The following is an 18421-nucleotide window of genomic DNA, read 5'->3' as shown; positions in this document are numbered from 1 at the left end:
CAAGCATCTCTGAATATGAAGTGAATCCTTAATGTCACGATCCTGTGAGGTTTGAGTGTTGGAGCTCCAAACTCTGCTGCCCAATTCAGTATTGTACACAAGCATGCAGAGAGATGCATCTTATTAAAACTGAATATTAAGCAACTGGTTTATAAAGATATTAGGAATAAATCAATAAAATCATACATGGGTGAAAAATAGTAAAAAAAAATCATTAAAAATTATGGAAGCTAGTCTTAAAAAGAGGCATGTAATCTGATAATGAAAGTATAAGAAACTAAAACTCTTGAAGAGAACATAGAAGGAAACATTGAAATGTGTGCCGTCACCTTGGAGGCAGCATAGGTGTCATCTGTAAGGAAGTGAATATTTCCCTTCATCACAAGGACATTTTATCTTTGTTACAGGAAAATCCCCCCTGCCACCCCAGCCCCTGTCTATTTCCCCTCTGCTTCCTCCCCCATCCCCAGGGATTTGCATGCTGTCCCCTAGGAAGTACCTGCTCTGGCCAGACTGACATAAAAGGGCAGCTCTAGTCTGGCTTGGACTGATCATGGCTCCTCTGTTTTCAGCTGAACATGGGGTTCCCTGCTCAGCTCCTGGGGCTCCTGCTGCTCTGGGTCCCAGGTGAGGACAGAGGGGAGATCAGAATGGGAAGGGGGGCTGGGGGGCAGCACTGCTTTTCATGTGAATTTGCCCACATGTATGTGAACATCTCTCACCCTCTACCAAGGGCAATAGATATTTAACAAAGTGATTAGGAGGAAAAATCCAGAAGAAACAGATAAACATCCTTTAAAAAAAATGGAGGCATAGATAGTGTGGGCAGGCGTACATGTGCTTTAGAGTTCTCTCTCTCTCTCTCTCTCTCTCTCTCTCTCTCTCTCTCTCTCTCTCTCTCTCTCTCTTTTGTCTTTTTGCCATTTCTTGGGACGCTCTCATGGCATATGGAAGTTCCCAGGCTTGGGGTTCAATCGGACCTGCAGCTCCTGGCCTAGGCCAGAGCAACAGCAACACAGGATCCGAGCCACATCTGCAACCTACACCACAGCTCACGGCAATGCTGGATCCTTAACCCACTGAGCAAGTCCAGGGATCAAACCTGCAGCCTCATCATTCCTATTCGGATTTGTTAACCACTGCGCCATGATGGGAACTCCTGGATATCTCCTTTTATGTTGTAAATCTTGGGGTTTTCTAAAATTGAATATTTTGGATACAATTCACAATCAAAAAGTAATCTAGGCATTCCCATCATGGCTCAGTGGTTAATGAATCCGACTAGGAACCATGAGGTTGTGGGTTCAATCCTTGGTCTTCCGCAATGGGTTAAGGATCCAGTGTTGCCCCTGAGCACTGCTGTATGTCACAGACATGGCTTGGATCCTGCATTGCTGTGGCTCTGGCATAGGCTGGCAGGTTCAGCTCTGATTAGACCCCTAGCCTGGGAACCTCCATATGCCATGGGATTGGCCCTAGAAAAGGCAAAAGGACAAATTAAAAAAAATAATCTAGCATGAAGAAAATAATGCATAGAAAATTGTGAAAATTACTCATGATATTTGCTCAAAATGCTTTTCTTTTCTCTCATTATTTCAGGATCTAGTGGAGCCATTGTGCTGACCCAGACTCCACTCCCCTGTCAGTCAGCACTGGAGACCTGGCCTCCATCTCCTGCAGGTCCAGTCAGAGAATCCAAGGTAGTTATGGAAACACTGATTTGAGTTGGTACCTGCAGAAACCAGGCCAGTCTCCAAGACTCCTGATCTATTTGGCTTCCACTCGGCCTCTGGTGTCCCAGACAAGTTCACTGGCAGTGGGTCAGGGACAGACGTCACCCTGAAAATCAGAAGGGAAGATTCTGGTGTTTATTACTGCCAGCAAAGTATACAATATCCCCCCACAGTGATACAACCCCTCTTCTGGGGGCTGTGCTGCACACATGTGTGTGTTATCTGGGGAGCAAAGGGTCATCTGCTCTGAGTCTGTGTAAGAGGAAGAAGTGGGAAAACATGGGGCAGAGGGTGCAGCTGAGGACTGTGGACCAGCAGAGCCTCAGCTCCTCATCAGATACCAGATGTTAAGGCCCTGAGAGCTGCATGGCCTTGGCATGATGCCCCCTTAGAAACAGGTCAGTGAGGGAGATGGGATTAAGATGGTGGAATAGAAGGACTGGAGCTCAACTTCTGTCCTAGAAACAACAAAATTCACAACTAAAGACTGAGCACTCTTCCCCCAAATGGACCAGAAACCTTAAAAAAGATACCCTACTCCAGAAGAAAATGAGGAGGCCACATCAAGAGGTAGGAGGGGCGATTTCATGATATAAAAAACCCTATACCTCCTGGGTGGGAAACTCCACAGACTGGAAACTAACTGGTTCACAGAGACTCACCTAACAACTGTGAGAGTTCTGAGCCCCACATCAAACTCTCACGTGTGGGGATTTGGCACTGGGAGAAAGAGCCACTGGAGCATCTGGCATTGAAGGCCAGTGGGGCTTGTGCACAGGAGCTCCATGGGACTGGGGGAAACAGAGACCCCATACTTAAAAGGTGCACACAGATTTTCATGTGCACTGTGTTCCAGGGAAAAGCAAAGTTTTTATGGGAATCTAGGTCAAACCTGACCACAGTACTTGGAGGAAATCCTGGGAAAACAGGGGTGGATGTGGCTTGTTGTGAGGGAAGGACATTGAAAGAAAAGCTCTTGGGAATATTCAGCAGCAGTGCCTTCCTCTGGAGGTGACCATTTTGGGGAAATCTGGCCCCACTGGTCAGTCAGCTGCTGAGAAGCCCCAGGGCAAACAACAACCCAGGAGGGATCACAGCCCCGCCCCTCAGTAAACAGGCTACCTAAAGACCCCTCAGGCACACAGCTACCTCTAATCCCATCCAGAGGCTAAACCCCAACCACCAGAGGGATTAGAATTGGCTCCACCTACCAGGGGGCAGGCATCAGCCCCTCCCATTAGGAAGCCTATAGCAAGCCTCCATACTGACTTCAGCCACAAGGGGGGCAGACATCAGAAGTAAGAGAGGCTACAACTCTATTATCTGTAAGACGGTCACCACACCAAAAACCTATAAAAATGAAAAGACATAGACCTAGAACTCAGATGAGGGAGAAAGAAAAAAACCCCAGAAAAACAGCTGAGTGAGGAGGAGATTCTTAGCTTCCAGGAAAAAGATTTTAGACTGTTGATGCTGAAGATGATGCAAGACATTCGAAATAAACTGGAGGCAAAGATGGATAACATACAGGAAACCCTGACCAAAGAGATACAAGATGTAAAAGTTAAACAAGAAGAGATGCAAAATACAATAACGAAAATAAAAAATTCACTAGAAACAGCTAACAGCAGAATGCAGGAGGCAGAAGAACAAATAACCGAGGTAGAGGACAGATTAGTGGAAATTACGGATGCAGAACAGAAAAGAGAAAAAAGATTGAAAACAAATGAAGAGAGTCTCCGAGAACTCTGGGACAACATTAAATGCACCAACATCCATATTATAGGGGTGCCAGAAGGAGAAGAGAAAGAGAAGGGGACAGAAAAAGTATTCCAAGAGATAATAGCCGAAAACTTCCCTAACATGGGGAAGGAATCACTCACTCAAATCCAGGAAGCACAACGAGTACCATACAAAATAAACCCAAGGAGGAACACCCCGAGACACATATTCATCAAACTGACCAAAATTAAAGACAAAGAGAAAATCCTGAAAGCAGCTAGGGAAAAGAAACAAATAACATGCAAGGGAACCCCGATAAGGCTATCGGCAGATTTTTCAACAGAACCTCTGCAGGCCAGAAGGGAGTGGCATGATATACTTAACATGATGAAAGGAAAAAACCTCCAATCAAGATTCCTCTACCCAGCAAGGCTCTCATTCAGATTTGAAGGAGAAATCAAAACCTTCACAGATGAACAAAAGCTGAGAGAATTCAGCAACACTAAACCAGCCTTACAACAAATACTAAAGGAACTTCTATAGGCAGAAGAGAACAAGAGAAGAAGGAAAGGGAAAAGAGCAGCAAAAACAAACCCAAAGTAATAAATAAAATGGCAATAAGAACATACATATCAATAATTACCTTAAATGTGAATGGACTAAACGCCCCAACCAAAAGACATAGATTTGCTGAGTGGATACCAAAACAAGACCCATATATATGCTGTCTTCCATAGATCCACTTCACTTCTAGGGACACGTACAAATTGAAAGTGAGAGGATGGAAGAAGACATTTCATGCAAACGGGGATCAAAAGAAAGCTGGCATAGCAATACTCATATCAGACAAAATAGACTTTAAAATGAAGAATATTTTCAGGGGCAAAGAAGGACATTACATAATGATCACAGGATCAATCCTAGAAGATGATATAACAATTTTAAATATCTTCACACCCAACACAAGTTCACCACAATATATAAGGCAAATGCTAACAACCTTAAAAGGACAAATTGACAATAACACACTAATAGTGGGGGACTTTAACAGCCCACTTACAGCAATGGACAAATCAACCAGACAGAAAATCAATAAGGAAACACAGGCACTGAATGAAGCATTAAACCAGATGGACTTAATAGATATTTATAGGACATTCCATCCAAAAGGAACGGAATACACATTCTTCTCAAGTGCACATGGAACATTCTCTAAGATGGATCATATCCTGGGCTACAAATCCAACCTCGGTAACTTTAAGAAAATTGAAATCATATCAAGCATCTTTTTCCGACCACAACGCTATACGACTGGAAATGAACAAGAAAAAAAAAAAAAGGAAAAAAACACAAACACGTGGAGACTCAACAACATGCTACTAAACAACCAATGCATCACTGAAGAAATCAAAGAGGAAATTAAAAAATACCTAGCAGGAAATGACAACGAAGATATGACACTCCAAAACCTATGGGATGCAGCAAAAGCCGTTCTAAGAGGAAAGTTTATAGCAATACAAGCCCACCTCAGGAAACAAGAAAAAGCTCAAATAAATGAGCTAACTTTACATCAAAAGCAGCTCGAGAGAGAACAGACAAGACCGAAAGTTAGTAGAAGGAAAGAAATCATAAAGATCAGAGCAGAAATCAATGAACTAGAAACAAAGAAAACCATAGAAAAGATCAATGAAACGAAAAGCTGGTTCTTCGAAAAGATCAACAAAAGTGATAAACCCCTAGCCAGTCTTATCAAGCAAAAAAGAGAGATGAGTCAAATCAATAAAAGTGGAAATGAAAAAGGGGAAGTAACAACAGACACCACAGAAATACAAAGGATCATAAGAGACTACCATATGCAACTATATGCCAATAAAATGGAAAACCTAGAAGAAATGGACAAATTCTTAGAAAAGTACAATCTTCCAAGACTCAACGAAGATGAAATAGAAAAGATGAATGGACCCATCACAAGAACTGAAATGGAAACTGGGATTTAAAAACTTCCAACACACAAAAGTCCAGGACCAGATGGCTTCACAGGAGAATTCTATCAAACATTTAGAGAAGAGTTAACATCTCTCCTTCTGAAACTATTTCAAAAAATTGCAGAGGAAGGGATACGCCCAAACTCATTCTATGAGGCCACCATCATCCTGGTACCAATACCAGACAAAGATTCCACAAAAAAAGAAAACTACAGGCCAATTTCACTGATGAACATCGATGCAAAAATCCTCAACAAAATACTAGCCAACCACATCCAACAATACATTTCAAGGATTGTACATCAGGATCAAGTGGGATTTATCCCAGGGATGCAAGGGTCCTTCAATATCTGCAAATCCATCAGTGTGATACACCACATTAACAAACTGAAGAATAAAAGCCATATGATCCTCTCCATAGACGTGCAAAAAGCCTTTGACAAAATCCAACACCCACTTCTGATAAAAACCCTGCAGAAAGTGGGCATAGAGGGAACCTACCTCAACATGATAAAGGCCATATACGACAAACCCACAGCGAACGTCATTCTCAATGGTGAAAAGCTGAAAGAATTCCTGCTGAGATCAGGAACAAGACAAGGATGTCTGCTCTCTCCACTACTCTTCAACATAGTTCTGGAAGTCCTAGCCACAGCAATCAGAGAAGTAAAAGAAATCAAAGGAATCCAAATTGGAAAGGAAGAAGTCAAACTATCCCTATTTGCAGATGACGTGATACTATACCTAGAGAATCCTAAAGACTCTACCAGAAAACTGTTAGAGCTCATCCATGAATTTGGCAAAGTTGCAGGATACAGAATCAATACACAGAAATTGATAGATGTTTCTATATACTAAAAATGAAAAAGCAGAAAAGGGAATTAGGGAAGCAATCACATTTACCATTGCATCCAATAGAATAAAATACCTAGGAGTAAACCTACCTAAAGAAACAAAAGACCTGTACTCTGAAAACTACAAGCCCCTGATGAAAGACATCAAAGATGACACAAATAGATGGAAAGATATACCATGCCCGTGGATTGGAAGAGTTAATATTATCAAAATGACTATACTACCCAAGACAATCTACAGATTCAATGCCATCCCTATCAAATTACCAAGGACATTTGTCACAGAACTCGAACAAAATATTTTAAAGTTTGTTTGGAAGCACAAAAGACCCAGAATAGCCAAAGACATCCTGAAAAAGAAAAATGGAGCCTGAGGAATCAGGCTCTCGGACTTCAGACTCTACTACAAAGCAACAGTCATCAAAACTGCATGGTACTGGCACAAAGGCAGACATATAGATCAGTGGAACAGGACAGACAGCCCAGAAATAAACCCATGCACTTACAGCCAACTCATCTATGACAAAGGAGGCAAGACTATACAACAGAGAAAGGACAGCTTGTTCAATAAGTGATGCTGGGAAAACTGGACAGCCACATGGAAAAGAATGAAATTAGAACACTCCCTAACACCATACACAAAAATAAGCTCCAAATCGATGAATGACCTAGATATAAGACCAGACACTATAAAACTCCTAGAGGAAAACTTTGGCCACACACTCTGGGACATAAATGACAGCAACATCTTCTCAGATCCACCTATCAGAGTATTGACAATAAAAAGAAAAATAAACAAATGGGACCTACTCAAACTTCAAAGTTTCTGCACAGCAAAGGGAACCCTCAACAACACAAAAAGACAGCCCACAGAATGGGAGAAAATCTTTGCCAGTGAATCGACTGACAAGGAATTCATCTCCAACATTTATAAACAACTTCTGCAGCTCCATACCAAAAAAACAAACAAGCCCATCAAAAAGTGGGAAGAAGATCTAAACAGACAATTCTCCAATGAAGACATACAGATGGCCAAAACACACATGAAAAGATGCTCAACATCACTCATGATTAGAGATATGCACATCGAAACCACTCTGAGGTACCACCTTACATCAGCCAGAACGGCCATCATCTAAAAGTCTACAAAAAATAAGTGCTGGAGAGTCCGTGGAGAAAGGAACCCTAGTACACTGTTGGTGGGATTGTAAATTGACGCAACCACTATGGAAAACAGGATGGAGATTCCTCAGAAAACTAAACATAGAACTACCTTTTGATCCAGCAATCCCACTCCTGGGCATCTATCCAGAGAAAACCATGACTCGCAAAGACACATGTACTCCCATGTTCATTGCAGCACTATTTGCAATAGCCAAGACATGGAAACAACCTCAATTTCCATCGACAGAGGAGTGGATCCAGAAGATGTGGTACATATACACAATGGAAGATTACTCAGCCATTAAAAGGATCAAAATACCAGCATTTTTAGCAACATGGATGGACCTAGAATGTATCATGCTAAGTGAAGTCAGCCATACAATGAGACACCAACATCCAATGCTTTCACTGACATGTGGAATCTGAAAAAAGGACAGACTGAACGTCGTTGTAGAACAGATGCTGACTCACAGACATTGAAAAACTTATGGTCTCTGGAGGAGACAGTTTGGGGGGTTGGGGGATGTGCTTGGGCTGTGGGATGGAAATCCTGTGAAATCAGATTGTTATGATCATTATACAACTACAGATATGATAAATTCATTTGAGTAATAATAATTAAAAAAAAGATGGAGTCCCAACTATACATTCGTGATGATTTCCAAGCTAAATGATGTGTATCGGTATATTTCAATGGAGTAGCTTGGAAGTATTTTGTGCTCTTGAACTTCATATTTTAAAGATTTCATTAGAGTTAGCTAACATTGCCTTATGTTTTATGTTGGCTTGCAAAAGACTTATTGCTATCCAGATGTATTCCTTTAGCAGATAGTTAGGTAAGCGTTCTCAAAACTCATATTTCTAAGCCTGGAATTTAACATAGAACCATACGTAATAAAGATGTGTAAAAAAAAAAAGACAACACAACACTCTTTATTCAGTAATATTATCAGGCATTATACTAGAGTTCCTAAACCCTTGGTAAATCTTCAAACTGAACAGAGAAAAGTGTTTTTTACTTTATGTAATGAGACCTTCTGGTACAGTAATTTTGTTTGGTTCCAAAGGAGTTCAGATTTTTCTATCCAAAAATCAAGACCAATACAGGCAAATAATATTTGAGTATGAAATGTTGTCTATAGAATTTAGCAATATTGACATAGCAAAATTATTTAGGTCCTGGAAAAACAGCCCTGCCTATGACTCATCTTAATTTCTTGATGATTCCTCAGTACTCCATAGAGCTTTGACTTGTAACAAAAAGTCATTCTATGTTTTCATGGACTTTATGTAAAGTTGTAAACTAGTATTAGTTAAAATTTAAATCCTACCTACAAAACAGAAACTGATCACAGACAGGGAAAGCAGACTTGTGGTTGCCAGGGGAGAGTGGGGGAGGAAGTAGGATGGATGAGGAGTTTGGGGTTGGTAGGTGCAAACTATTACATTTGTAATGGATAAGCAATGGGGTATTACCTCACAGCACAGGGAACTTTGTCCAATCTCTTGGGGCAGAACACAATGGAAGATGGTATGAAGAAAAGAATATATATGTATGACTGGGTCACTATGCTATACGGTGGAAATTAACACAACAGTGTAAAGCAACAATACTCTAATAAAAAAAAAATAAAAATTAGGATGAAAAAAAAAGAAACAGGCCAATGAGAGAAGATGGCCTGTGGGACAACCAAACCTCAGATGAATTCCTTTTGTTCAGGCTTCGTTTTCTGCCTGAGCCAATCAGAGCTTTTATCTTGGTGAATATTGATAACCATATATAAGAGCATAAAAGCAAGTTTAAAAATGGCACTACTAGAAAATGGTCTTTTTAGCTGCAATCTCAGCCCTGTATGATTCTATTTTCCAATGTAATCTCAAGGCGCTTTCATGCGATGGAAATATCACATCTATTTTACCCTTCTATTTCTTGTGGATTTTATATGTTGATTTTCCAAACCTTCAGACATTCTCCCTTGCTCTGGATTTTCTTGTCTCTTTTCAACTTAAATAATTTTGTGGAGATTGCAATCTTGATGGTATATTGTCATAAAACAGAAAAAATATCAAACAAAGTGCTTTTCACATGACTCATTTCATGAATACAAATCTCACTCAAAGTTTCTAGGTATAGATATAATTAAATGAATAATTGAAATAGGTCTCATTTTTTAAAGGCTATAAATATATATCTGAATATATAAGTGTCCTGCTCCTTTCAAGTCATGGCACTGTCCCTGAGCTATGTCAACAGCCCACTAGGGGGCAGTCAAGGCCAATTCTTACCTCACATGTCTATCCTCTTGCAAGTTTTGGTCCCTCTGGTCCAAAGTCTTTCTTTATCTGCCTACCACTGTGAGGATTAGAACGCCTCTTCTCTCTCTTCACTCTTTCTCTGAACAAATATTTACATCCGGACAAATTCTATAGCATGTTTTTTTAATTCTGTCCTTTTTTAAAAATACATATTCTTAGGACAGTTCAACTCCAGTTATAACCAACACTACGGGCTTATGTTGCAATGAAGACCAATGATTTTTACTGACTTTTTCTTTAAGTATTACCACTAGGCCCCAAAACAATAGGTGTTTATGTGTCTGGTTAGTAGGATTGGCTGCATTCCTGTGACCAGGAATTCTTTGCTTTCATGTTTCCATAGAATCCAAGAATTCTCCTGTTGCTATTATCTTAAATAAATCATTTTGATGCAATAAGTTTACACAGAATGGTAGATTAATAGACATTCTCATAGTGGGTTTTACATTTCACATGAGGCTGTCAGGGCCCAGAGTTAGGGATTCCATCTCTTGATGGAGGAGCTTCCTAGCTGCCCAGGATAAGAATATGGGATTTAAGAGTTCCACATGGAAATTTCTAAGAATTTATGATGTCCTGTAGTTCTCAGTAAACTTTATAAGACCTCCATGCCTCCTTTCAGGAATACACATTGCATCTCATTTTATTTTATTTCATTTTTTTAAAGAATATTTTATCCTTTTTCTCAATGTGGCCTAGCAGTTGCTTTAGAAGAGTCCACATACACATTTCTGGAAGCACTGAAAGGTGAGGGCAGGTAATGCTTCAAAGAGGATTGAAACTCTGGCTTATGCTTGGCTTCTGGTCAAAAGTGACTGACTGGATAGAAGTCACTTCTGTGAGGCCAGTGGGTCCCTGAGGCAGAACATCACTGACGTCACTACTGAGGTGGTTAATAGATTTGTAAAATAGCATGATGAGTGAGCACTTAAAAACCCACTCATCTCTGTGTCTTTCCTGATATGATCTTTCCACGTGTGTTAAACAGGAGATGAACAGGCATTATGTGCTTTAACACATCAGTTAAGAGTTCCCTAATGGTGCCAGGGGTTAAGGATCCGGGATTGTCACTGCAGTGGCTTGGGTCCGATCCCAAGCCTGGATCTTCCATATGCTATGGGCTCAACAGAAAAAAAAAATCATTTTAAGTGCTTTAATGTAATGGTTTTTTTTTTTTATTCTGGAGTGTCTGCAGTGTCCCATTTTCACAATCAAAAGAATAGCTAGGAATTCCCTTTGTGGCACAGTGGTTAGCAAATCTGACTAGGACCAATGAGGTTGTGGTTCGGTCCCTGCCCTTGCTCAGTGGGTTGACGATCTGGCATTGCTGTGAGCTGTGGTGTAGGTTGCAGACGTGGCTCGATCCCAAGTTGCTGTGACTCTGGCATGGCCAGTGGATACAGCTCCGATTGGACCCTAGCCTGGGAACCTCCATATGCTGCGGGAGCAGCCCAAGAAATAGCAAAAAAAAAAAAAAAAAAAAAAAAAAAGAATAACTAAATTCCTGAATTCACTGACTATGAAAGGGAAAAACTAAACTTGAGAATTCTCAGCTGAGAGGCCCCATTTGGCTTTATGTGCATGACTTTATCCATGATGTTCTGAGAAAATCCTGTCTTGCTGACCCCGGGGCAACATACAAATCCTCCTCCACAGGCAGGGTCTGCCCTGTGGGTCCCAGAACCTCCCTGTGCCTCACTCCCCATGTCTCAAGTGACCTGACATACTTACAAGGTCACACAGAACCTCACATGTGCACAGGGGAAAAGATTGCTAAGCAGCCTGAACAGCCATGGCTTTGAAGGAGACTTTATTTCATGTGCAAATACTGGGTTTTAAGGGTGAGCTCAGAGTGAAGCTCTTGGAGCAGGCGAAGAACCTACAGAGCAGAGAAAGCTCAGGCAGATGATACAATGCAATGACCATCTTCCTTGGCGCAATGACTCCACGGGGAGCAGGATTCAGCACATCATTTAATGTTTCTAGACAAAAAGCCTTCATCACAAACACGTGATTTCCCACTTATCCTATTGATCATTTTTTATGTCTAAGGAATTTTTAAATTTGTTCCAAGAGAAAAGAAATAACAATGGTCAAACATGAAATACAGATGCCTGTTAGGCAGATGGAGAGGAAGTTCTTGAGGATCCAGAAGAGTCATGTGTGGAAACATTTGTTTCTCCATGTTTTGAAATAACTGATAGAGTCAGAGGTCAAAGCATTCGCAGAGCCTTCCCTGGGCTTTCCATAACCCAACGTCCCTTTAAGCCATGGACTTGATCCTCTGGTGAGTGACAGTGTGCTGTTAGTTTTGACAGGCAGCCAGCTCCAATCCCAGGTGCTCAGGGCTCAGGATCTGGTCCAGCCCACCTGCCCCTGGGGCCCCCTCTGCTGGGAGCCTGATCTCAACACAAGGAACCTCCATCTGGATCCAGACGGGGAACAGTTCTTGCTGTCTCTCATCTTGATTGAAACAGCCCAGGTGGGAACTCTGTGGGGTAACAAAGTCTACAAAACACGGTTCCCAGAGTGTGTCACAGTCTCCATCCTACAGAAAAATGCCAGCATGAACATAAACTCAAACATGAACAAGACAGTCTTGCCAAGCCATGAGTGTCCTGCACTGGCTGGAATGTTCAGGAAAGCAGCCCTGCATCTGGTTGTAGAAACACAGACATTGCCTGGTAACTTCAAAGCAAGAAACAACACCCAGAATCATTTGGCTAGCACCATAAACAAAGCCAAAAAAGCAAACACTTCCAGAAATAGATACAATGAAATGGAAAACAACATTTTGACCCGATAAATATGTCACATTTGTAATTGTACATGTACCTCTAGACCCTGATGAATGGCAGCAAAATGAGATTGTTGCCATCGTGTTCACATTATAGGTGAACATAAGTTTTGCTCAGTTACCGTTTCAGCATTGTTTCAAAATCTTATTGAGCATTTCTCAGGGATCATTCAGACAAAAGCTTCTTGTGGAATCTTCCATACTATTGTATTAGGTAATTTGTCTTGGTCAATTAAGTCTCAACTTGGGGTTAAATTATCCAGACTTTAATAAGAGGGCAAAGTCTAATTTTTCTAATCCCCAAGACTTTATTTTCAGAATAAAAGCCATTTAACATTGTCACTGTTATTCAGGGGCTGTTCAGGTCAACATGACCTGCCTAAGTCTGAAACATTTGAGGAATCGTGTGGTTTTCCTATGTCATGACAGGTGGGGGTGACAGGCTGAATCCCTGAGTAGTGCTGGCTGGAAACCCAGGTCCACAGTGACCATTCAAAGATAAAGCCCAGGAACGTGTCTGTAACAGACACAGACTATCCTGCGACATGGAAATAAGGACCCAGTCATTATTCTCCTCACAAACAGCATCTCCTTTGGAATTATAGACTCAGGGATCTGAATAAACATACATCAGTGAGAGGAGGAGTTCTTACACCAAACAGTCAAGAACCAGGCAAATCTCGCTTTGAAGAGAAAGAGTCAACCTGGGAAATAATATTTTAGGAACACTCTCAAAAATCATATAAAATCATGCTTTTTTCATTATGTTTCCTCATAAAAAGTGGATGTTTTCCTCATAAATTCTTTGATTAGCCTGTCATGTATATAATACATATATACACATGTGTCTGTGCATACGTACATGTAGGCATGTACATGGCATGATCGCCATATATAGATGGAGAGACAGGGCAGAGAGAGACAGAGACAGAGAGAAACATAGAATTATAAAATAATATGCACTAGATTTAAACAGTTTCAGATATTTCATTTTAGTGCCTGAGACATAACATTCTTATGCCTTTTCTTACTGCCTGAAATGGGACTATGAGCTCTCTGCACAGCAGACATAACATCTTTTTTCCTCAGTCAAGTCCTGTTTCTTAAGTGCTCTTTGAAATGTAATTCACAAGGTACCTGGAAAAGATCCAATCTAACTGACTCTAACACCTGACTCTAAGGTCCATAAGCAGTCAACCCGGGAAGAGCTGGCACATGGCAGCTCTTGCACCAGTTCAACTCCGTGCTGTTACTGGCAGAAAACATGACTGATCAGGACAAATGGGGAGGGAGCTGTCCTCCCATCTGAACCATCTGGGGAGGCTCTGAGGCAGACAGCCATCCCTCCTGGTACTGACCCTGGACACATATATCTGCACTCACAGTCCTGATGCTTTCTTAGAGCAGCCACCCATGGGCAGTGTGTTCTTGCAATCAATTCAGACTTTCATGGTGAGATTCTGCCACCTGCTACTCCAAGAACTATAGATGCTATGTATCCATTTCATTCTAAACACAGGAGAACTTGATTTCCCTTAGGTCAAAACTGTGCCCACTCCCCCACCTCTGGCTCTTTCCCCTCTGCTGCCCCCACCAGGGGATTTCCACGCTGTCCTCCTAGGGAGGACCTACCCTGGCCAGTCTGACGTAAAAGGGCAGCTCTAGTCTGGCTTGACTGATCAGGGCTCCTCCATTCACAGCAGGAGGTTCCCTGCTCAGCTCCTGGGACTCCCCCTGCTCTGGGTCCCAGGTGAGGATGGAGGGGAGATGAGAAGAGGAAGGGGTCTGTGGGGGCAGCACTGCTTGTCATGTGTGTTTGCCCACATGTATGTGCATATCTCTCACCCTCTGCCAAGGGCAGGAGAGGTTTAGCAAAGTGATAATTAGGAAAAATCCAGAAGAAGCAGGTTCCCATCCTCGGCTAGAGATGGAGCCAAAGGAGGTGAGGAAAAGTGGACAAGACATCTGGGGACCTCTTTTTATGTTGTAAACTTGGATGGTTGGAATTGGAAATTTTGTATAATAATCAACATGCAAAAAAGAGTTTAGTGTGAAGAAAAAGCAAATAGAAAAATCTGATAATTACTCATGGGGTTTATGCCAATATACTCTTCTATATTTTCAGGATCCAGTAGGGCCATCGTGCTGACCCAGACTCCACTCTCGCTGTCAGTCAGCCCTGGAGAGCCCACCTCCATCTCCTGCAGGTCCACTCAGAGCCTCTGAGGTAATTATGGAAAAAATTATTTGAATTGGTACCAGCAGAAACCAGGCCAGTCTCCAAAGTTCTTGATCTATTGGGCTACCAACAGGGCCTTTGGGGTCCCAGACAGGTTCAGTGGCAGTAGGTCAGGGACTGATTTCACCCTGAAAATCATCAGGCTGGAGGCCGAGGAGTTTATTACTGTTTGCAAGCTCTAGAAGCTCCTCCCACAGTGATACTGCCCTGAACACAAACCTCCCTGCCTGGGGGCCCAGTTGCCCAAGGTACAGCTTCTCTGGGGAACTGGGAGCTGATGCTCTGAGTCCATGTGAAAGGCAGCTGTGGGAGGGCTCAGGGGGTATATGGCAGCTGAGAGCTCTGGGCCATGAGCATCTGGGATGCAGCTCAGGTTCCTCTATTATAGCCGCATCAGCTGCACAGCCTCATCCTGGCAGAAGCAGCAGGGACACTTAGTGGGTCCTGTGTCCTGTAGCAACCAGGGATGTGACAGGAGGCTGAGGGAAGGGAAACGCAATCCTCCCCGTTCCTACATTGGACAGTTAAATGCACCCAATGTAATAACCAATAAATGACACTAATGTGTGGCAAGAAAAGTTTAACCATATTACAAATGAACCATGAGTGGCACATAATTCTCAATGTAACATTTGGTAACACTGGTGAATTGATACTTTTCCCATCTATCAGTTTCTTCCTTCCTTAATCTGTACAGGTCCACTTTCTTTAACATACTTGAGAAAGTATTCCACACGTGCTATCCTCAGGGTGACTCGGCATGAGAATTATTTGTTAGAGACTTTAACTTTTGTTTATTAATATAGGTTGTTTACAATGTACAACAAATACAAGGTTTCAATGCCAGAGCCTATGATTTGCCTTAATTACATGTTTTTTAGCAAAAGGGAGGTTCTTTCAGTTTTTAAAATGGGTCTTAAAAATAAACTACAATCATGAATAAAGGAGAAAATAAAGTTTACTCCATTTACCCCAGGATAATCTAGAATGATAGGAGACTTGTAAAAACTCCCTGATGGGAAGCAAATGAGGACCATCTAACTTAATAGTGTTGTAGGTCTGACACATGTGGTGGCATATTGTCATAAGGGAAAGTTTCAAACAATAAATAAATGCATTTTAATGCAAAATGATCATTAAATTAAAATAAATGAAATAATATATTTTAGTGGAAAATGTAAACAGCGTATAAATTCCTGCATTGAATAAATTCTGTAAATATACCAGTTATACTACTGTTCCAAAGTGCCGTATGATTGAATAATGTGCCCTGTCATTTATATGCCATGATAGAGCATTATAGATGGAAAAAGAAGCACTGAAGGAATGAAACACCTGATCTATTTTTTCTGCTTAAGAATATAAAATACTTTAGAAATGAGAAAAAGAAGTTTTATGGCAAATGAAATGAACGCTTCAATGTGTCAATTCCATTAGGTCTGAAGTTGTGTTGAGAATATCCATAGGAATAAGCAGACCAGAGCCCTCAAATTGTGAAACCTAAGGCACTTATTCAATTATTTGCTAACACTAATGCCTTGTTGAAATGCAGAGTTTCTGGAAGGCCCTGGGAGAAGGCAAGTGAAGGTGGGAAAACTGGGGACTGAGTGATGCTGTGGTCATCTGAGACCAAAGTGAGTGACTATCTAGTGACCTGGAGCTTCCTCTTTGGGTGAGAGGAGACATAAACCAAAGGTACAGGAGCATCAGCAGGCCAGCTCCTGGTGAAGAAAACTGGAGCTACAGAACAATGGACATGCATACGATATATAATACATGTGTATGTAAATAAAAATACAAATATGCATGTGTTCTGCATGAGGGAGAAGGTAATCCTCCCCTTCGGGACAGCAGGATGGCCCTTGAGGGCACTATGTGAAGTGAGTGATGTCAGACAGCCAAGGAAAACACTGTCAGATATCACTTCTATGTGGAACCCAAAACAGCCCAGCTCTTGAGAACAGATGAGAATGGGGGGGACCAGAAGCTGGGCTGGGGCCTATGGGGTCCTGTTGATTAAGGGCAAAAGCCTGGACCTTGTAGACTCAAACTTCTGGGGAGGGAATGCCCAGCAGAGGGGTCATAGTCAACAGTACTGGCTTAGGAGGTTCGCAGCTGCCAAGAGACCAGATCTTCATTGTTTCCTCCACAAAACGGAAATGATAACTACGTCATGGGATAGAGGAGTCTGGTTATGCTACAGTGACAACCATATTGGGACATATAACTCTATCAAATGAAATGTTTGGCACCTTAAACTCGACAATTATGATATGTCAATTCCTTCAGCTCCCCCCTTGCCAACATGCAGTCGGTTCTCAATCCATAACAGAGAGATGTTTCAAAATGGGTCATGTTTCCCCTTTGCTCAAAACTTGCACTAGATTCCACTTCACACAGAGCAAAAGCCCAAGTCCTCGCAGTGCCCATGGGACTGCACCTGATCTGGACACTCCCTGGCATGCCCTGACCCCTCTGCTCGGCACCAGCCTCTGACTCCCTGGCACCCAGCCTCCCTGGTGTCCTGGCTCTGCCTGGAAGGAGCCACACCATCTGGACATCCCAGCTTTGCTCCTGATGGTCTGTCTCTCAGCAGGCAGAGCTTGTCTGCAGATGCCCAGTGGGGTGACTCTCAGCCCATCAAGTCAGCTCCAAGGTCCTCTGTTCAGTCCCTTCAGTCTATTCAACTAAACCCAGAGACTGGGCAGTCGATAAACTCCAGTCATTTACTTCTCAGGATTGTTGGAGGCTGTAGTTTGTGGATCATTCTGACAGTGAGTGTGGTTGGTGAGGGGCACCGTTCCTATCCTCATATGGAGGAAGGGACCAGGGACCCCTAGAGGTGTCTTTTTAAGAGCATGAATCCCAATGCAAAGGAGGGCCCCAAGGGAGGGACCTAAGCACCTCCCTCTATAACATCTCTACCTTGAGTCGTTGAATTTCAGTGTATGGCAGAATTGGCACAACATTGGAATCCAAACATCCTTTAATAAACATAATTCTTAATCTGTCAGTAAAGACTTTCAACACCAAAATTAAAAAAAGAAATTCAGTGTATGAGTTTTGGGGGTACCCAAGCACACGGGCACTGGCACCTGCTCTGTGGTCATGCCATCCTGCATTCATAGCACACCCTGCTCCACACTCTTGTTCCAGGGAGTCCTCATCTTCCAATGTACGAGAAAACATACTGCTTCATGATGTTCACACTTCTAGTCTGACTCCCTCTCACTGAACTGAAACTCCACAGGGTTTCAGGACCTTTCCTTTGTCAGTTGTCTGCACTGATGTATCTCTGTGCAATTGAAGAGAACATAGTGAAAATTGCTGCTAAATGCACATGGTTGTATGAGTGTTGTTCATTCTAATTAGGAAAGAAAATAACTACACACAGGTCAAATTAAGATACAGTTGGGGCATTAAATTGTGTTCTGCTACCACCCTATAGTAAGTAGACAAGGGGATGAAGGGCTAAGGAAGAGATCCCAGATCTGACAGCAGGAACCTGGTATGTCCAGAATCAGCCGGAGTGAAGACCAGAAGTGAAAGAAACCCACACAACACCCCCTTTTATGTGGCAGGTGCAGGCACCACTTGACTGCCTTCTTCCT

The 18421-nt window shown here is 42.1% G+C and overlaps 1 pseudogene; it reads left to right on the top strand.

The window, feature by feature from the left end:
- The first annotated feature begins 578 nt into the window (after positions 1–578).
- LOC110258701 lies at positions 579–1983 on the top strand (annotated as a pseudogene).
- Positions 1984–18421: the final 16438 nt, after the last annotated feature.

Source organism: Sus scrofa, unplaced genomic scaffold, assembly GCF_000003025.6.
Source record: "Sus scrofa isolate TJ Tabasco breed Duroc unplaced genomic scaffold, Sscrofa11.1 Contig297, whole genome shotgun sequence".
NCBI lineage: Eukaryota > Metazoa > Chordata > Mammalia > Artiodactyla > Suidae > Sus > Sus scrofa.
This window is presented reverse-complemented; position numbering and strand designations above follow the sequence as displayed.